A 22,707-nucleotide genomic window follows, 5' to 3' on the forward strand; every position below is an offset into this window, starting at 1 on the left:
CTCGTGTTTGCGTGGGTTTTGCCTCCACAGCCCAAAGATGTGCAGAGTAGGTGAATTGGTGATGCTAAATTGCCTCTTAATTGGAAGAAAATGAATTGGGTACTCTAAATTTCAAAAATATATATTTAACTGCACTTTCCTCCTATTTCTAGCCTCACGGGCATGTGGCACAGGAAGTAATCCTGATATTACAACCCTAGAGGGACCTCTACTTTTTAGCTTACTGCCTAACTCCCTAAAGTCCTTCTGCAGGACCTAGTTGCTCTTCCTGCCTATGTAGTTAGTACCTATGTGTACTACGAACTCTGGCTGTTCACCCTCCCCCTTCAGGATGTCCTGTGTTCGTTCATAGACATCTTTGACCCTGGCACCAGGGAGGCAACATTCCATCCTGGAGTCTCTTTCACATCCACAGAAGTGCCTATCTGTGCTCCTTACTATAGAGTCCCATATAACTATCGCTTTTCTGCATTTTGCCCTCTCCTGCTGAGCAACACAGCCAGTTGTGGTGCCACTGTTCTGGCTGCTGTTGTTTTCCCCTGATAGCCAATCCTCCCCCAACAGGATCCAAAACAGTATACTTGTTCGAGAGGGGGGCATCCACAGGGATTCCTGCACTGACTGCCTGCCCTTTCTAGCAGTCACCCATCTGTCTACCTACACCTTCGGTATGACCACGTCTGTATAACTGCTATCTATTCCGTCACCTGCATGCTCCTAAGTGCATCCAACTGTTGCTCCAACCAAACCATGCGGTCTGATAGCTGCCATTGGTTACATTTGCTGCAGACGTAATCAACCGGAATGCTGGAAGCATCACAGATCTCCCACATCTCACAGTTAGAGCACTGCACCCCGCTGAGTGACATTTAAGCACTAGTTCATTAATTTAAAATAAACACTGATTAAATTATTATTAGATTAAGTTGCAATTAACTATATGGTCCCTGGCGCTAGATTTCGACTGTGAAATTAAATGCTATATACTAATCTCTGCCCTCAGGTTTATTTCCTCACCTATCTAATTAATTAATTAGTTTTAATTAGTTTTTTCAATGATTTTTTTCAAATTCAACAGATTCCTTATCAGCCAATCAGATCACAGCTTTACAGTGACGTTACTTCTCAGTTTTCTCCCCCCACTATTTGAAAACACAGAGAGAAACACAAACACAGATTCAGAGCGTCACTCCCTCCACTATCAATAGCCACTTCCCCACAGTTACCCGTCTTACCTCCCCCTGAATGAAGCACTTCGATCCTTCAGAGCCTCAACGGGCCACATGACTTTCCAAAGGGTGAGGAATGAGGGCAGTTGAGTGTATTCAATGGGCCTGCATTCTAACCTCACCGGGGAACAAGACACTGCCCTGTCATGTCCTGAACGGGGTGACTCATAAGTGCATTCACCATACACCTTGCGTTGGGGGAAACATCTGTGTCACCTCTCAATTATGGAGACATGAGTATTCACCTTGAAATGTATTGCTTGGGGGCTAAGCTACCAAAGGGTTAACATTTGGGCGCCATTCAGTGGCACACTCACGCATTACAATGCTGACTAATTCGGCTCAATTGGCTCATCAAGGAAGGGTCAGGGAGTTGATTAGGCAATTGACTTGCCTTTGTAGCACGTGAAGCAATCCTTCAGTGGTGGTATTGCCACAAACCCAGCAAGGAGGACACGGGGAGTGCAGCCTGTACATCGGCCACCAGACCCCTTTAAACTTAGAGCTTCACAGTCTGCGGGCAACCCTACTTCCCAGGATGCCGAGTCTGAACCCCAACCCCATCCGCTCCGAGTTGCACTTATCTGGCTCCGCGTGTCCTCCCCAGTTCCCCCTCTGCAATTGCCACCCTGGAGGATAATGATGACCTGAGCGCTGACTTCCAGTATCCCCTTCAGAGCTGAGGGCAGCAGATTCTTGTTTTTATACAGCTGTTGTAAATTACACAGGTGACCGATGAATATTCAGTGAGGGGATGATGTATTTAAATGAGGTTAACAACCTTCTGTGGCGGGATTCACATTATGTCACCAGCGAGGGGGGGGGGGGGGGGGGGGGGGGGGGGGGGATTAGGAAACGTGATCTGACCGGTAATAATTGTGTTTCCCGATTTTCCAGATGTTGCGCCAAAAGTCTAAAAGGTGACAATTGTCAACTGTCGTAAAAATCCATCTGGTACACCAATGTCCTTTAAGGAAGGAAATCTGTCTTCCTTATCTTGCCTGGCCTACCTGTGACTCCAGATCCACAGCAATGTGGTACACTTTTAATTGCCCTCAGGGATGGGCAATAAATACTGACCCAGCCAGCGATGCTCATATCCCATGACTGAATAAATAAAAACTCTTATGGTCACCCCCCCCCCCCCCTGGGCCCAATCCCTGGCATCCCTGGCACTGCTAGCCTGGCACCCTGGCACTGCCACGGTGCCCAGATGCTAGGAGGCGAGCTAAGGTACCACCTTGCCCTGTCGCCGACCAGCTGGGGCCTCTAATGGCCTGGACGATCCCCCCCAGGTGCCATTACGCCTGGGCGATGTTTGTGTAGACCGGTACTAAACAGTACCCTGGGAGGTCTCCCAGACGTGCCCGTCAGGCCCGGGGTGCTGGGAGAATCAGTCGCAGACACATTTAAATGAGTCGAATGGCTCACTGAAATATGCTAATCTGGATCACACCCAGTGAGGGCGGCATGGTGGCACAGTGGTGAGCGCTGCTGCCTCACAGCAGCAGGAACCAGGGTTGGATTCCGACCTCGGGTGATAGTCTGTGCAGAGTCTCGCCTTGTTTGCGTGGATTCCCTGCAGGCGCTCTGGTTTCCTCCCACGCAAGATGTGCAGGTTAGGTGGATGGCCATGCTAAATTGCCCCTGGGTGGAATTACGGGGATAGGATGGGGGATTGTGCCTAGGTAGGATGTTCTTTCAGAGGGTTGGTTCAGGCTCAATGGGCCTAATGACCTCCTTCTGCACAGTAGGAATTCTACGATTTTACGATCCAGATCATGATGTGTCGTGAGATTCCATTCAATCTCGCGAGATGTTTTGAGTGCCCCGAATCTCGCTAGAGGCCTCTTGCGAGATTTAACGGCCTAGTTGTGTCACCAAGTCGGGTGCGATACCGCTAAATTACAGCCAATGAGTTGAAAATTAAACAAATATAATGAACTATTCAGGAAATTAATTCTTTAATGGTCAGATTGGAAAACCACAGGCGGGATTTTTCCGATCGCCGACACCAAAATCGCGTTCGGCAATCAGCCGGAGAATCTAGGTTTACGCCAGAATCAGGGGCGATGCCGTTTTTGCAATGCTCTGCCCCATTAAAAACGAGTACAGCGCACACCATTGGGATGGCATCAGGACGTTACCTGAGGCCCTCCCCCGATGCTCCGCCCACGATGGGCTGAGTCCCCGACCATGTCGCTCGCGTGTGCTCACACCGTTTGGAGACCTCGCGTGGTGGCTGCGGACTGAGTCCAGCGCTGCCACTGATGGGTGGGAGCCATTCCCTTTGCAGACGGGGCTTTGGTGGGAGATAGGGAAACTGGTGGGCTGATCCCGTGGTGGGGAGGGGGGTTATAGGGGAAGTGTTTGGCAGGCCTGGTTCGCGCGCGGCTGACGCCATGTTACATGGCGCAGCCGCTGCAGGACGCCACCGTGCACATGCACAGCCATGGACCCAGCCATTCTGTGGTGCTATCCGGAGGTAAAGCCGGCTTTATGCTGTGCGGCTGCTAGCCCCCAACCGAGCAGGGTAGCATGGTGGTTAGCATAAATGCTTCACAGCTCCAGGGTCCCAGGTTCGATTCCCGGCTGGGTCACTGTCTGTGTGGAGTCTGCACGTCCTCCCCCTGTGTGCGTGGGTTTCCTCCGGGTGCTCCGGTTTCCTCCCACAGTCCAAAGATGTGCGGGTTAGTTGGATTGGCCATGCTAAATTACCCGTAGTGTCCTAATAAAAGTAAGGTTAAGGGGGGGGTTGTTGGGTTACGGGTATAGGGTGGATACGTGGGTTTGAGTAGGGTGATCATGGCTTGGCACAACATTGAGGGCCGAAGGTCCTGTTCTGTGCTGTACTGTTCTATGTTCTATGGATGGAGGATCAGTGCGGGGGTGGGTCCGACTTTCTGGTCGTAAGGCATAGCCGCAGGATCGGGCATAGCTACAGGATCGGGCATAGCCGCAGGATCGGGCATAGCCGCAGGATCAGCATAGCTGCAGGATCGGGCATAGCTACAGGATCGGGCATAGCCGCAGGATCGGCATAGCCACAGGATCGGGCATAGCCGCAGGATCGGGCATAGCCGCAGGATCGGGCATAGCTACAGGATCGGGCAAAGCCGCAGGATCGGGCATAGCCGCAGGATCAGCATAGCTGCAGGATCGGGCATAGCTACAGGATCGGGCATAGCCGCAGGATCGGCATAGCCACAGGATCGGGCATAGCCGCAGGATTGGGCATAGCCGCAGGATCGGGCAGAGCTACAGGATCGGGCATAGCCGCAGGATCGGGCGTAGCCGCAGGATCGGGCATAGCCGCAGGATCAGCATAGCTGCAGGATCGGGCATAGCCGCAGGATCGGGCATAGCCACAGGATCGGGCATAGCCACAGGATCGGGCAGAGCTACAGGAGCGGGCGTAGCCGCAGGATCGGCATAACTGCAGGATCGGACATAGCTACAGGATCGGGCATAGCTACAGGGTCGGACATAGCTACAGGATCGGGCATAGCCGCAGGATCGGGCATAGCTACAGGTTCGGGCATAGCCGCAGGATCGGGCAGAGCTACAGGATCGGGCATAGCCGCAGGATCGGGCATAGCCGCAGGATCGGGCAGAGCTACAGGAGCGAGCGTAGCCGCAGGATTGGGCATAGCCGCAGGATCAGCATAGCTACAGGATCGGGCAGAGCTACAGGATCGGGCATAGCTACAGGATCGGGCATAGCTACAGGATCGGGCATAGCCGCAGGATCGGGCATAGCTACAGGATCGGGCATAGCTACAGGATCGGGCATAGCCGCAGGATCGGGCATAGCCACAGGATCGGGCATAGCTACAGGATCGGGCATAGCTACAGGATCGGGCATAGCCGCAGGATCGGGCATAGCTACAGGATCGGGCATAGCTACAGGAGCGGGCGTAGCTGCAGGATCGGCATAGCTACAGGATCGGGCATAACTGCAGGATCGGGCATAGCCGCAGGTTCGGGCAGAGCTACAGGATCGGGCCTAGCCGCAGGATCGGGCATAGCCGCAGGATCAGCATAGCCGCAGGATCAGCATAGCCGCAGGATCAGCATAGCTGTAGAATCGGGCGTAGCCGCAGGATCGGGCATAGCCGCAGGATCGGGCAGAGCTACAGGAGCGGGCGTAGCCGCAGGATCGGGCATAGCCGCAGGATCCGCATAGCTGCAGGATCGGCATAGCCGCAGGATCGGGCAGAGCTACAGGATCGGGCGTAGCCACAGGATCGGCATAGCTGCAGGATCGGGCATAGCCGCAGGATCGGGCATAGCTGCAGGATCGGGCATAGCCGCAGGATCGGGCAGAGCTACAGGATCGGGCATAGCCGCAGGATCGGAGAATCCAGCCCCATTTGTCAATGCTTAAAAAAAAAACTGATTGATTAAAATTTGCTTAATAAATATACATTTTCTTAATATTTAAGCCTTTGTTGATCTGAAAAGGAATTAATATTGAATAAAGGGAATGTTAAAAATAAATCTGTGTTTATTTTTCTTAAGGACGCTATATTCACAGATTTTTTTATTTTAAATGTTATATTTAAATTTATAATATATCACTGTTCATCTCCATATTAGCTTATCTTACTGTGCCGTAGTTTGGGAGTACAAATCTCATAGCCAAGCAGCTGGAAAGGAAATAAAAGAGAAAGGAGCTAATGTCAATAAAGCACCTTAATAATTAGCAATATGACTTTTGCTCTTATTCTCTGACCAGTCAAAACACAAAAAATAATAATAATCTTTTATTGTCACAAGTATGAAGTTACTGTGAAAAGCCCCTAGTCGCCACTTTCCAGTACCTGTTTGGGTAAGCCAAAGGAATTGAACCCACGCTGCTGGCCTTGTTCTTCATTACAAACTAGCTGTCTAGCCCACTGAGCTAAACCAACCCAACTGATGTAGTTGGCGCATTTATGAAATGAAAATCGTTTATTGTTACGAGTAGGCTTCAATGAAGTTACTGTGAAAAGCCCCTAGTCGCCACATTCCGCCGCCTGTTCGGGGAGGCTGTTACGGGAATCGAACCGTGCTGCTGGCCTGCCTTGGTCTGCTTTAAAGCCAGTAATTTAGCCCAGTGTGCTAAACAGCCCCTTTAGCCCATTTAGAAATCTTAATTTCCAGGATTAAGAAAGACAGCCAAGTTTCCAAGCTAATGTAACCTTTGTTTGTCTCTTTTTGTCAGCCCATGTAAAATCCAGTGCCAAGATAAAGTTGGGAAAGAGAGTCTCTTAAAGAAAATAGCTGATAGGGTTCAGCCTAAGTGGTCTCATGAATAAAACGTTTGGGAACTCCAAGGATAGCTACTGTCAAAACCTCCAGCAACATTTCACTAAGATTATGGCCAGGCAGAAGTTGATAGACTTTTGGATACTAGGGGAATTGATAGATCAGCCACGATCTTACAGAATTGTAGAGTGGCCTCAAAGGTTTAAATAGTAATTTCTGCTCTTACTTTTATGTTCTTTACTTTCAGGATGGATGTCAGCTCAGTTTGCAAGCTGGTCCAACAGGAGGAACACCTTTCACAGGGTAATTTATGGTGGTGCAAGAATATCAAATCCTGTTTGGGTTGTAGCTGCAACATTTCCTAATTGATGAGCCTGTCTTTGTACTGTATTGAGTATTTGACATTCAGCTAAGGTGGCAAAGCTCAAGGAAAAGACTCAGATTTTGAGGTACAAATCTACTCTGAGATGTTGCATCTGTTTAAAGGCACTTTGTGAAAAACCTTGGGGCCAACAAAAGACTGAAGGGCAGAGCCTTGTTCTGATTACTTTGCTCCTTGAAATTGAATTTGAGAAACATCTGATGGTATTCCCATGTGGTGACATGGAAAAATGTATGTTTTCTGCCAGACAGTAGTCTCCAGGGCATAATATCTGGATTATCCTGAATTAAATGCTTGAGTGTTGAAGCTGACATGGCAAATATACTCCATATTTAAAAATCAATGAAATTGTTCCTATCAATAACTAGTCATGATGGCTACCACTGTACCTCTCATGGCAGTGCCAGTAAACACAGCTATGCTAGTCTGTTCACTAATACACAAAAAGCCATATATCTTGTTGCGTCTAAAGTATCCTATTAAAGTGTAACTGCTTGCAGTTCACCTTCAATTGGTGCAGTAACAAATTTTGAAAATGTTTCAATCTGCTTTAGCAGCTGCCTAGAGATATGCCTTTTATGAACAAACCCCTACCCCATTAGATTTAGTGTCATGCTATCCTAACCTAATTAAATCATGGCGATAAATTCATGGCGGCTGGCGGTCAGCAGCACCACTCAAAGCTGCAGACTGGCTTTCCGACCTCTCAGAACCTCTCCAAATGGATAAAATCAAATTCGCCATCCGAGGGTCAGACGACGGCTTCCACAGAACATGGGAGCCATTCACCCAATTGTTCCGGGACCTGTTTGTGACCAACGAACAAGCAGAGGAATAGCCAGGTAGCCAAGAATCAGGAAAGTAGCCGAGGCGGGGGAGGGAGGGATAGACCGGGGACGGGGGGGTGGGGGAGGGGGGGGGGAGGGGTAGCAGCTAAACCTAAGAGAAAAGAAAGGCAAACCACAGGAGAAGGAGAGGGACAGGGAACAATAGAGGGGAACCAGTGAGGTAAAAGGGAAGCAAGGGAATGACAGCCGGAAGGAGGGCACAGGAAATTGGGCAGCACGGTAGCATAGTGGTTAGCTCCAGGGTCCTAGGTTCGATTCCCGGCTTGGGTCACAGTCTGTGCGGAGTCTGCACATTCTCCCCGTGTGTGCGTGTGTTTCCTCCGGGTGTTGCGGTTTCCTCCCACAGTCCACAGATGTGCGGGTTAGGTGGATTGGCCATGATAAACTGCCCATAGTGTCCAAAATTGCCCTTAGTGTTGGGTGTGGTTATTGGGTTATGGGAATAGGGTGGAGGTGTGGACTTTGGGTAGGGTGCTCTTTCCAAGAGCTGGTGCAGACTCGATGGGCCGAATGGCCTCCTTCTGCACTGTAAAATTCTATGATAACAAACTTGGCATCTACAGGAGCAGAGAACAAGGAAAATTGGGGCGAAGGATGGGACGAACGGCTGAAACGGAGGTGATCGCGTGACGACAACGGCAGTGAAAATTGTCCGGGAGAAGCAAGCGACAACACCAACACCAGATTAATTTGCTTATTGCCCTCTGTAATTGTTCTGTATTTGTTTCCCCAGCGCCCAAATGTATATGTACCTCCCCCAGGTTCCACCCCTCTCAAACAGATGCCTACTTATGTGCTAAAAACAATATTGCCAATTGTACAGAGCTGCTGTTGTTGAGCTAGCACATAATACCCTACCAGTTATTTTATTCTAGCATTTTTTTTGTTGTTTGTTTTCTTTTTTTGCGTGTTCCCTTCTCTTCTATGTATATATATATGTATTCTATTTTGTGTACATAACGGTAACTATACTTTGTTCAAAACCCCAATAAAAACATTTATATAAAAATAATTCAATGGCTGAGTATATCCATTTAATTGAACTTTTGGTCATACATCCATCAGTGATCATCTATTTCAAGTTGTGCTTCTGCAATAAAGTCTGCAACTGGTACACTTGATAGAAATTCCTTTTAATCAAGGTCCTTTTTGTATGTTGGTCTGTGCTCCCTTTGGATGTATACAATTTGCCCGAATTCTTGCAACAGTGGTTCATAAGGATGCACTGTAAGGTTTCTTGTAACAATTCCTTTCTGGCATCCAAACAGGATCTGAAGGAAGGTTCCGCTCTGATCTCAGATATTCTGGAGGCAGTACATTGAGGTTTGGGTAGATTTCATGCTGAAGACTTTGGAGCTGTAGCTTAGCAATACGTTGCCAAGAAATTCACAAGTATTTTCTTCTTGTGCCTCAACTAGCCTTTGTGGTGTTCTTTGTGTGTCTGTTATCAGGATGATGTTGTCGTGTTCACAAAGAACACAGAAGCTAAGTTCATTAACAAAGCTAACTTTTATTTACACTACTTATTAAAGCTTGACCACTTACTCCAAAAGTAAACAATAATCCAGTAATCTACAATCTACATTCTACTAACACTAGCCTCCACACTCTATAACTGTACTCTACACTCTCTCATTGTTCCTCTCCAGCCTTTTCACAGAAGCCTGTGAGTCAGTGCTTTATATAGTTCTGCATCTAGCTTCATTTAGTAGTTAATTATGATATGACGTTAACCATTTGTATTCTGAGCATTTCCCATAATGTCACAGCCTTGTTTCCAATCGCTTACAAGTAAATAGAAACACTGTAAAGTGGGCCCATGGATCACAACAACTTACTTTTACATGCCAGTCATAGTATGCATGAAAACATCCTAGTGCTTTAAAATAAAGTATGGAGGATGATGGGGCGGGGGGTGGGGGGTGCACAGTTGTGCGCTGAGTGTAACACAGAGGGGATGATATCAAAGACACAGTCAGAAAAGGAGAGGTTTGAGAAGGTAACGAGGAAAGGATGTAATTCAGCAATGGAACAGAGTAGAGAGTTCCAGAAGGCAGGAGACTGTACAAGGCTTAGTGGGTAGTATTAGAAGAATGTAGGATTTTCAGGCAGGAGGAAATAAGAGGATATGATAAAGCAATGAAGGGATTTGAAAACAAGAATGGGAATTTTGGAATTAACATAATGAAGCAGACGATGCTAGTGAAACTTGGCGATCACCTGCCTATGGGTAGAACCTCACATTCCTCTCCCAGCCCAGAAGGTAAAATAAGGCTGGGTGTGAAAGTGATGTCAAATCAAAGGGCAGGCCATTGCCTCTATTTTAATATCATGCACACCCCATTCTCTTTGGATGCAGCCGACCTTTCAGTTTGTTTTGATGCAGACAATATGTTGCCTATAGGATAGTGCTGAAAAGCAGAATGTGCTGAGTGTTAAGATTCTAATCTTAGTCCCTTTGTGTACTGATGTTCCTGTTTATTTGTTTTTGTTTGCTTGATTTACTTTCTACAAAGGAATTCCCTGGTTGCCAGCAGAGAATGGTGTTTGCAGGGAGTACAACAGTAATGTTTGGCTAATCAACACTAATCTTTATTGAGAGACCAGAAACGTTGCCCAAAACAAAAAGAGCAAAGAGCGGTTCTTTGGAGTTGGAAATAAACTGGTTGGCGCAATGTTCATATATATCAGGAGTATGACACCACTTGCAGAACCAGCTATCTGCAATGTCACAACGGCATTTTTATATATATTCTCAAAATATGGTTACCCTGGAATTTAAAAACTAGGATACACACTACAATTTGTGCAGGATGTAAAATGAAGAGTGTATATTAAAATGAATTGAAATTGCCACAAATAATATGCCGATTCACTTTGACATGATTCATGTAATGAGTTTAAAATCAGAAATACTCACTGACTGATGTCCAATTTAGATAATTGCATTGAATAATTTTAGAATTTAAGGGCAGGGAAGCATTTATAGTTTCCTTGTTCTACCTGTGGTTGACCATGCCATGATATTATTGCTGATGAATCACACAATGGCTGTCAGTTATTAATTCTCCTTATCTTACGCAATAAGAGTACAACTTCATGATCTTACTGAAAGGCATTTCTCTACAAAATAAGAATTTTGAATTTGTTACCATCACGGATTCTATGTAGAAATGTGATGGAGTGTTGTCCCAAATAGGGAGAACTCTCCTCATCAACCTGAAAGATTATGGTCTGGATTTTGCAGTAGTGATGATGGTGAAGCTGTCAGCATTTGCTGTCATTACCCTTCTGAAACTGACAGCTGAAGTTCGCAAGCTGAACACAGAAATTCAGAGGTTGCTGTCAGTGATTCTAAACTTCCCCAGAGGAGTTCAAGCTCCAGAATGCAGAGCCTGAGCAGCAGCTGTCATGCCTGAGGTGCTTCCGCGAGGCTGAGAGCTGCATGGATAGCTCATTTCTGGAGGTAGTCACTCCATAGGTTAAGAGTGAGAAAGCATAGAGGGAGTGGGAAACTTGCAGGCTGTCAAGGAGGAACAGGCAGATGGTGCAGGAGTAGCCTGTGTGCATCTTGCTCTCTAATTGATATTTAGTTCTGAATGCTGGTGAGGATGATTGTTTCTCTGGGTAGTATAATCAGAATCAAACCATGGCACCATGGATGGCTCAGGAAGATTAGGAAAGCAAAAATGACAGAAGATTAAGGGACCCAGATAGTCACTTTCTGCAGCCACAGATGTGGTTCTAGGATGATGTATTGCAACCCCCCCCCCCCCCCCCCCCACCCCTTGTGCCAGACTCCAGGAGGCTACTGGGCAGCAGCTAAAACACTTTGTGAGGAAGGCAGAGCAGCCAGAATTCATGGCACATATTGGTACCAACGACATTGGTTGAAATAGGGATGAGGTCTTGCAGAGTTTAGGGAACTAGAAAAGAGATTAATAAGCAGGACCTCAAAGATAATAATCTCCAGAACACACCTTTGATTATAGAAATAAGATGAGAGCAGATCAATGAATGACTGGTAAGATGGCCCAAGAGGGAGGGTTTTTCCATGTATGTGTAAGGGACATTAAATCCACACTGTATATTTTTATAAAATATAGAGGTACCCTCATAGCTATTTCTAAAATTTAAAAAATGTACAAAGACCTTTTAAAATGGCTGAAACGATGTCTGTCTATAATCCTCGAACCAAATGAGCTACATGGCCTGTACCAGGGAAACTCACATTTTGTTATCGCTGAAGAACCACGAATGACACATCGTGGGTTGCACTGATCAAATGGAAAGAGAGTTCTGCAAAGGCCATCTACATTTCATAACTCAGGCGGGCCACGGGCTGGATTCTCCGGTCGCTGACGCTGAAATCGCTTTTGCCGATCGGCCGGAGATTCGCAGTACCCGACCAAATCGGGGGCACGCTGCTTTCACGATGTATCGCCCCCTCCAAAGCAGCGTACTCAGAGATATAAGTATATAAAGAGGACGAGAATAGCTAAAATGTTGACAATACTGGTGAAGAAATAATGGGGAACACAGAGATAGCGGAGGCACTGAACCAATATTTTGCCTCTTTCTTCATGATAGAAGATATTAAACAATTTCCAAAAACTACAGTTCATGCTGAGGAACTTAGTGCAATAACCATCACCGGGGAGACAGTATTGAATAAACTAATGGGATTAAAGGCAGATATGTCTCTGAGACCTGATAGCCTCTACCCAAGGATATTAAGGGAGGTGACAGCAGAGATAGTGGATTCATTGGTTATGATATTTCAGAATTACCTGGATTCTGGAAGGGTCCCAGGGGATTGAAAGCACGCTAATGTAACTCCCCTATTCGAAAAGGGAGAAAGACAAAAAGTAGGAAACTATAGACCGGTTAGCTTGACCTTTGTGGTGGGGAAGTTGCTGGAATCAATCATTAAGGAGGAGATGACTGAACATTTGGAAAAATAAAGCTCAATCCATCATTGTCAGCATGGTTTTATGAAGGGTAAGACATGCTTGACAAACTTGCTTGAGTTCTTTGAGGATGTAACTGGCAAGGTGGATAATGGGCAATCTGTGGATGTGGCATATCTAGACTTGCAGAAGACATTTAACAACGTGCCACATAAAAGGCTGATCAAGAAGGTGAACTTGCAGGGGATTGGGGGTAGAGTACGAGATTGGATTGGGAATTGGCTGACTGGCAGAAAGCAGAGAGTCGAGATAAATGGCTGCTTCTCTGTCTGGCGGGGTGGAGCCGACTTGAGCGTGTAGGGTGCACAGGGGTCAGTCCTCAGACAATAGCATGGTAGCATATTGGTTAGCACAGTTGTTTCATAGCTCCAGGGTCCCAGGTTCGCTTCCTGACTTGGGTCACTGTCTGTGTGGAGTCTGCACATTCTCCCCATGTGTGCATGGGTTTCCTCCGGGTACTACGGTTTCTTTCCACAGTCCAAAGATGTGCAGGTTAGGTGGATTGGCTATTCTAAATTGCCTTTCGTGTCCAGAAAGCTTAGGTGGAGTTATTGGGTTACAGGGTTAAAGGGGATGGGGTGGAGGCGTGGGGCTTAAGTGGGTGCTCTTTCCAAAGGCCGGTGCAGACTAGATGGGCTGAATGGCCTCCTTCTGCGCTTTAAATTCTATGATTCTATGACCTCAACTGTTTGCAATGTATATAAATAATCTGAAAGCAGGGACAGAATGTAACATAGCAAAATTTGAGAATGATGCTAAGATAGGTGGGAAAGCAGGCAGTGAAGAGGAAATAAGGATTTTTCAAACGGATAGATAGGCTAGGAGATTGGGCCAAAATTTGGCAGATGGAGCTTAATGTAAATAAATGTGAAATTATACATTTTGGTCAAAAAAATGGAAAGGCAGATTATTATTGAAATGGAAACCAGATTCAAAATGTGTCTGGGCAGTGAGATCTGGGTGCCTTTGTTCATGATGGAATGTTAGCGTTTATTGCAAAAGGACTGGAGTATAAATGTATTGAAGTGTTGTTGCAATTGTATAGGGTGTTGGAGAGACCACATCTAGAAGTGGTTATCAGGTGTCGTTGCGGGTTGTTGATTTTGGCATTGGCATATTGACACCTGTTGCCGAGCCACTGTTGCCACTGATCATCTAGGTGGCACAAACCATGACTGACAGGTGATGTCACTGCTTTCCTCTGTCCATTAGTTAGTGTCTCCCAGGTGTGAGAATCTGACTTAGTACGCAGGCCACACACTAAATACCTTCTCCTTCTCCTGGATGACAAAGCGTCATCCAGACTTGAAATGTTAGCTCTCTTCTCGTTCCACAGATACTGTCAGACCTGCTGTGGTTGTCCAGTATTTTCTGTTTTCGTTTCAGATTCCAGTATCCGTAGTCATTTCTTTTGCCTTCTCCCTCTTTGTTACAAGGGTTGATCTGTTCCAGGTGTTAATGGCAGATTCAACTGTGGTTTTCGGAAGGGAATTGGATAAGCACCTGAAGGGGAAAAATAATGCAGCGATATGGGGAGAGGTCAGAGTAGTGGGACTAGTTAAATTGCTCTTGCAGATGGGCCAGCATAAACTCAACATGCTGAATGGCCTCTTTCGGTATTGTAACCATTCAATGATTCTAGATGCGCTGTTGAGATTCCCCCATACTGCAATGTATTGGAAATCTATGAACTGAGGAGAACTTTTATGATTAATTTGTTAGTTGTGCTGTAAAAACCCTTCCATTTTCTTGAACAAGGTGGCTTTTTCATGGCTTGCTAAGTTCATAATTATTGCTAAACAGCCTAACAGGCCCTGACAGTTAGTTTTATATTTATCAAATCTAAAATGTCTCTATTATGACAAGAAATTCCACACACTGTTAAAAGGTAATTTATTTATCATGCTTTATCTTCTACCTTAATCCTTTTGTACGGCCCAATCATTTATTTTACCACCTGTAAAAATTTCAAATTAAAAATGAAGGAATTCACTGATTTTTACTTCTTGCGTTAAATACATCAATGTGTTTGGCTGCTGATCCTGATCGATGCCATCACTACTGCTGGATGCCTAGGGAGACCCTTGACTTGGCACCAGAAACAAACGTGAAACGGGAAATGGGGAAATTCATGCCACAAAGATGGTTAGCTCTTTGTGGGCAGATTTTATGTGATTCGCAGTGAGTGCCATTGTTATGCTGCTGATTGGAAAATTCAAGCCAAGAAACAGTAATTGGCTGGCACCTGGAGTTTTGCAGATCTTTCTGCAGTTGGGCATAGACTGTTTTTTAATCTGGAGAATTATATATGGAGTTTAAAATTATTCAATCATCAGCAATACCTCTACGACTGACTTCATAATGGAGGGAAGGTCATTAATGAAGCAATCTAAGATAGGTTTCTGCAGGATGCTGCCATTGTAATACACAATACACAATACAGCCACATTGCCTGTACCACATGGGCACAATACAGTAGTTGTAACAAACACAGAGGACAGGATTTTCCCACAATCGGCGGGGCGGGCCATACCGACTCCAAAGAGTGGCGTGAACCACTCCAACGTCGGGCCGCGGGGAAGGTGCAGAATCCCCCGCACTGGCATGATTCCTGTGCATGCGCAGGGGCTTTTTTTCTCCGCGTCAGCCGTGGATGAGCCCTACAGAGGCCGGCGCGGAGGGAAAGAATGCTCCACGGCACAGGCTGGCCCGCAGATCGGTCGGCCCCAATCACAGGCCAGGCCATCGTGGGGACTCCCCCCTGGGGCCGGATCTCCCCGCGCCCCCCGAGGACTCCACGAGCTACCCTCAAAGCCAAGTCCTGCCGGTATGGACCTTGTCTAACCAACGCCAGCGGGACTGGCCGAAAACGGGCGGCCGCTTGGCCCATCACAGCCCGGAGAATCGCCGGGTGGGGCCGCTGCCAACGGCCCCCGACCGCCGCGGCACGGTCCCGCCCCCACCTAAAAACCAGCGCCGGAGAATTCGGCAGCCGGCGTCGGAGTGGCGGGGCGGGATTCACGCCGACCCCCGGCGATTCTCTGACCCAGCAGGGGGTCAGAGAATCCCACCGAGAGTCAGGTATTTAATGAATTCATGTTCCAAAACCCAATGTGAGTATTCAGTTACTCCATATTACATGATTCAATGACCATAGAGTCATTGAGCACATGATTCACTATTGGAACTTAAATACATCGAACTCCACAATCCAGCATGACTATAACATATAGCAGTTAACTCAAAATTAACACTAATTTAACCTCTGATCTTTACATGTCATGCATAAGAACATAAGAACTAGGAGCAGGAGTAGGCCATCTGGCCCCTCGAGCCTGCTCCACCATTCAATGAGATCATGGCTGATCTTTTGTGGACTCAGCTCCACTTTCCGGCCCGAACACCATAACCCTTAATCCCTTTATTCTGTAAAAAACTATCTATCTTTACCTTAAAAACATTTAATGAAGGAGCCTCAACTCCTTCACTGGGCAAGGAATTCCACAGATTCACAACCCTTTGGGTGAAGAAGTTCCTCCTAAACTCAGTCCTAAATCTACTTCCCCTTACTTTGAGTCTATGCAGTAAATCACATTACAGCAAAGATGAACAAAGCATCATCAAAAATAACAACATGGAAGTAAGATGGCCTCAGTCTTTCTGTTGCCATGGTTATACGGTCTATTAAAGGTCTTCCAAACAGAATATACAGGGATAGTTAACATTGATTTGTCAAAGGAATGTCTTGTTTCACAAATTTGATTGAATTCTTTGAGGAATTGACAAGAAGGGTTGATGAAGGTAGTGCAATGGATATGGTGTATATGGATTTTAGCAAGGTATGGCAGATTGGTCAAAAAAGTAAAAGTCCATGGGATACAGGGTAATGTGGCAAATTGGAAAAAAAAATTGGCTTAGTAACGGGAAACAAAGGGTTATGGTTGACCTTGCAAATGGAAAGTGGTTTCAAGTGGTTTTCCACAGGGCTCAGTGTTGGGAGTCTTAGTGTATTTTATATTAATGATTTGGACGAGAATGTGGGGGGCACGATTGGGACATTTGCAGACAACACAAAGATTGTCCGAGAAGAGAGCTATAATCTCCAAAATGATATAGATGGGTTTTTGGAGATGGAATTTAACACTGAGAATTGTGAGGTCATGCATTTAGGGAGGTCAAATAGTTATAGAGAGTACACAATAAATGGGAATATACTAAGAGGGCCAGATGAAGTGAGAGATCTTGGCAAACAAGTATACAGGTCCCTAAAGGCAGCAGTTCAAGTAGACAAGGTTGTTAAGAAAGCATATGGAATGCTCTCCTTCATTGACAGAGGTATTGAATATAAAAGTAAGGATATAATGTTGGAATTGTATGAAACACTGGTGAGGCCACACTGGAGTATTGTGTGCAATTCTGGTCACCATATTACAGGAAGGACATAATTGCTCTAAAGAGCGAAAGATTGGACAAATTGGGGTTATTTCCCTTGGAACAAAGAAGGCTGAGGGGTGACTTAATTGAGGTGTGCAAAATTAAAAGGGGAAGAGATAGAGTAGACAGGATTAAATTGTTTCCTTTGTTGGAGAATTCTAGAACCAGAGGATAGATTCAAGATTAAGTGGCAGAAGATGTAGAAGGGACATGAGGGAGAACCTTTTTACACAGAGGGTAGTCGAAGTCTAGAATTTGCTGCCCAAGTTGGTGGTGGAGGTAGGGACCAAAAACTCTTTTAAATAGTACCTGGATCTGCATCTTAAGTGCTGTAAGCTAAAGGGTTATGGAGCGGGTGCAGGAGGGTGGGATTAGAAAGGGCACCTGGGTGTCCTCAGGCTGGCATAACAAGGGGGCCAAATGGTTTCCTTCTATGCTGTAATTTTTCTCTTGTTCTCTGGACTGTAGACACAGTGTGACCAGATCACGGCCCCACATTCTCAAGACATGAGTGTATACCTATTATACATTCCGTCAATTATTTCTTTAGGCCTGCTTCCCGATGCATCCTTGTTGAGCTGAAAGCTGATTTAACATATCATGTGCTATATAAAAATGTAGAATATTGAGGTATGTGGATAACGTGAACATATATTCCCAAACCTTGGGGCTGAGATGATTGGCCTCCAACAACTACATCCATTTTCCTTTGTGCCAGGTATGTCTCTAACCAATGGAGGCTTTTCCCTACTATTCATTAGTAAAATTCATTCATGACTTTACCTCCATTATGAAGTAAGTTATCAGCTGATGATTATACCATGTTAGATTCCATCTACAATTCTTCACATAATATTGCAGTTTATGTCCAACTACAGCAAAACGTGTGAAACACTAATGTTTAACTGAAAAATTCTAGATAAGATTCATTCTCCACAAGTGTCAAACAATGACCATTTCTTGGCTGGATTTTGTCATCAGCAGCACAGCAAAACATTCACTGCTGAATTAAGTGAGTTTAACTTTGTCTTAAATTTGACCAAGGTTCTTTGGTACCACACTGAATCAAATACTATCCCAATGTCACTTACAGCCATGCTCATGTCACATTAGCATTTCAGCTCTGCATCCATGTTTCTCTCAAGGTTACCCTGGGCTCTCGAGCCCAGTGATCCCAGCAGAACCCAATCTGAACTTTAGTGAGCAGGGTTATTAGTGCATGAGTGCCATTGTTGTCAACTCCTCCCATCACATAGTTCAGGATCGAAAGGAGGCTGATAGGGCAATTGTTCAGTTTGATTTGTCCTTTAATTTGTGGACAGGATATCCCCAGGTAATTTTTTATATTGTCAGGCAGATGTCAATGTTGAACTGTTCTGCTAGAACAGCGGGCTGAATATTCACTTTGGTGATGGGAAACGAAGGCCAGATCAGTTTCCACATCCCAAACCAGTCATCATACATTGGGAGTTCACTGAGGCCTTCCCTTAATTGGCATGGAGACAGGTTCCCTGATCAATTAGTGTGGTGGGGTGTGTGGCACACTCAAAGCTGGAAGACCAATTGGATACATGGGGGTGAGATTCACCCGGTGACAGCCTCCTTGACAGCCACTGAGAATGCGTGACTAAGAAGGAAGTCTTCTTCCAGGAGCTTGCAGATGTCAGCAAAGTCTTGTCATGAAAGCACAAACCATATGAGATACTGTCAAAAGAACTGAGTCTTTGTCTGTGGGCCCTGTGTTGAGGTTCTCATCTCTTTTGAGCTGGTTTCATTGACCATCTCCTCTGTCCTATGGAGGGAAATGTTTTTTATAATTTAAAGTAGCCAATTCACTTTTTTCCCCAATTCAGGGGCAATTTAGCATGGCCAATCCACCTACCCGCCACACAAGCATAGGGGGCGGGATTCTGTGATCCTGAGGCTAAGTGTTGACGCTGTCGGAAACACTTTCACGTTTCTCGAGGGCATAAACGGCCTCAGGATCAGCAGATCTGACCCCTACAGGGGGCCAGCACTGCACTGGAGCGGTTCACGCCACTCCAGCTGCCGATTCCAGCGTCAACTGGGCGTTGGCACTGGTGCCAACGCGCGCATGCGCAGTGGCACCCTTCAACGCGCCGGCCCCGACACAACATGGCGTATGGCTATAGGGGCCAGCACAGACAAAAGGAGGCCCCCATGCCAGAGAGGCCGGCGCGCCGGTCGGTCGGGCCCCGATCGCGGGCCAGGCCGCATCAGAGGGCCCCCCCCCCCCCCGGGTTTGGACCCCCCTCCCCACCACACAGGCAGCCCCCTGACCCTTCCACGCCTAGTTCCCGCCAGCTGAGAGCAGGTGTGGATGGCGCTGGGGGGACTCAGCTTTTTCACGACGGCCGCTCGGCCCATCCTGGGTCGCAAATCGGCGGGGGGGGGGGGTGACTGCATAGAGCGGCCCCTGACGGCACTGCGCCAACCATGCCGGCACTAATGGCGCCGATTCTCCACTCTCCGGAGAATCGGCGGACCGGCGGCGGGGCAGTGTGGCGCAATTGGCCGGGGCAGGCTGAGAGAATCCCGCCCCTTGAGAATGTGCAAATTCCACATGGACAGTGACCCGAGGCTGGGAGCAAACCCATATCCTCGGCCCCGTGATGGCAGCACTGCGCCACCGTGCCACCCAGAGGGCATGTGGTTGACAAGTGGTCCCCGTACCAGCCTCCCCGAACAGGCGCCGGAATGTGGCGACTAGGGGCTTTTCACAGTAACTTCATTGAAGCCTACTCGTGACAATAAGTGATTTTCATTTCATTTTCAAGTAAGCAGCTGCTCTTGGTGCTGTTGATGCTGCTACTCATCTTGTTCCACATCAGAGGTCCATAGTGGAGCTGTTTAAACTGTCCCAATGCTGCAGTGAAGGCTGACAACAGGGAAGTACAGGGCATGGTGAATCAAATCCATGACAGATAAACTTCTAAGAACTGTTGGAAGTAACCTATCAAGCAGTGAAACACTTGCAGAAGTAAGTGCCATGAGCAGCGGCCTCTCACCTAGGCAGGGCTGCAGCTATTCAAGAGGCATTTCCCACTGTATCTCATTTTGTTGACTGTGTTGAGTTCCACACAGCTCTGAATGCTAATGCACTGACTGTTAAGGCCAGAACTCTAGGTTAAATTCAGCATCTATTGCCTCTTTGAATATTTTATTTACTTACTCAACAGCTGCTTCCGTATTCACCTGCAAACTGCCCGGGTTTAGCCCACCAGTAGGCAGATTAAGTCAGCTTCCCAACCCAACACGACTTTTCAGAGCTTTAACTAGTCCCCTCCCACCACCTGCGCACAAACCTGCTTCCCCTTGGCAATTACAATTCTGCCCATGAACTCTATTTCTCTCTGTACAATGTCTGAATTGCTCAGTATTTCTAGCATATAGTAATCTTTATTATTGTCACAAGTCACAGGCTCACATTAACACTGCAATGAAGTTACTGTGAAAAAGAGGGGTACCAACATCCTGGGGGGAAAATTTGCTAATGCTCTTCCGGAGGTTTAAACTAATTCAGCAGGGGGTTGGGAACCTGAAATGTAGCTCCAGTATACAGGAGGTTGTGAGTAGTGAGGTCATGAGTAAGGTTTCAAGTCGCAGGAGTGTACCGGCAGGCAGGAAGGTGGTTTAAAGTGTGTCTACTTCAACGCTAGGAGCATCCGGAATAAGGTGGGTGAACCTGCGGCATGGGTTGGTACCTGGGACTTCAATGTTGTGGCCATTTCGGTGACATGGCTGGAGCAGGGACAGGAATGGTTGTTGCAGGTGCCTGGGTTTAGATATTTCAGTAAGCTCAGGGAAGGTGGTAAAAGAGGGGGAGGGGTGGCATTGTTAGTCAAGGACAGTATTACGGTGGCAGAAAGAACGTTTAATGAGAACCCGTCTACTGAGGTAGTATGGGCTGAGGTTAGAAACAGGAAAGGAGAGGTCACCCAGTTAGGAATTTTCTATAGGCCTCCAAAAAGTTCCAGAGATATAGAGGAAAGGATTGCAAAGATGATTCTGGATAGGAGCGAAAATAACAGGGTAGTTGTTATGCTGGGACTTTAACTTTCCAAATATTGACTGGAAATGCTATAGATCGAGTACTTTAGATGGGTCCGTTTTTGTCCAATGTGTGCAGGAGGGTTTCCTGACACTGTATGTAAATAGGCCAACAAGAGGCAAGGCCACATTGGATTTGGTACTGGGTAATGAACCAGGACAGGTGATAGATTTGGAGGTAGGTGAGCACTTTGGTGATAGTGACCACAATTCAGTTATGTTTACTTTAGCGATGGAAAGGGATAGGTATATACCGCAGGGCAAGAGTTATAGCTGGGAGAAAGGCAATTATGATGCAATGAGGCAAGACTTAGGATGCATAGGATGGGGAAGGAAACTGCAGGGGATGGGCACAATTGAAATGTGGAGCTCGTTCAAGGAACAGCTACTGCGTGTCCTTGATAAGTATGCACTTGTCAGACAGGGAGGAAGTGGTCGAGCGAGGGAACCGTGGTTTACTAAAGTAGTTGAATCACTTGTCAAGAGGAAGAAGGAGGCTTATGTAAAGATGAGACGTGAAGGTTCAGTTAGGGCGCTTGAGAGTTACAAGTTAGCTCGGAAGGACCTAAAGAGAGAGCCAAGAAGAGCCAGGAGGGAACATGAGAAGTCTTTGGCAGGTAGGATCAAGGATAACCCTAAAGCTTTCTATAGGTATGTCAGGAATAAAAGAATGACTAGGGTAAGAGTAGGGCCAGTCAAGGACAGTAGTGGGAAGTTGTGTGTGGAGTCCGAGGAGATAGAAGAGGTGCTAAATGAATATTTTTCGTCAGTAATCACGCAGGAAAAAGACAATGGGGCTGGTTTAGCTCACTCGGCTAAATCGCTGGCTTTTAAAGCAGGCCAGCAGCACGGTTTGATTCCCGTACCAGCCTCCCCGGACAGGCGCCGGAATGTGGCGTCTAGGGGCTTTTCACAGTAACTTCATTGAAGCCTACTCGTGACAATAACCGATTTTCATTTTCATTTCATTTTTCATGTTGTCGAGGAGAATACTGAGATACCGGCTACTAGACTAGAAGGACTTGAGGTTCATAAGGAGGAGGTGTTAGCAATTCTGGAAAGTCTGAAAATAGATAAGTCCCCTGGGCCAGGTGGGATTTATTTTAGGATTCTCTGGGAAGCTAGGGAGGAGATTGCTGAGCCTTTGGCTTTGATCTTTTTGTCGTCATTGTCTACAGGAATAGTGCCAGAAGACTGGAGGATAGCAAATGTTGTCCCCTTGTTCAAGAAGGGGAGTAGAGCCAACCCTGGTAACTCTCGACCAGTGAGCCTTACTTCTGTTGTGGGCAAAGTCTTGGAAAGGTTTATAAGAGATTGGATTTATAATCATCTAGAAAGGAATAGTTTGATTAGGGATAGTCAACACGGTTTTGTCAAGGGTATGTCGTGCCTCACAAACCTTATTGAGTTCTTTGAGAAGGTGACCAAACAGGTGGATGAGGGTAAAGCAGTTGATGTGGTGTATATGGATTTCAGTAAAGCGTTTGATAAGGTTCCCCACAGTAGGCTATTGCAGAAAATAC

The sequence above is a fragment of the Scyliorhinus canicula genome, chromosome 10, assembly GCF_902713615.1.
Source record: "Scyliorhinus canicula chromosome 10, sScyCan1.1, whole genome shotgun sequence".
NCBI classification, from domain to species: domain Eukaryota; kingdom Metazoa; phylum Chordata; class Chondrichthyes; order Carcharhiniformes; family Scyliorhinidae; genus Scyliorhinus; species Scyliorhinus canicula.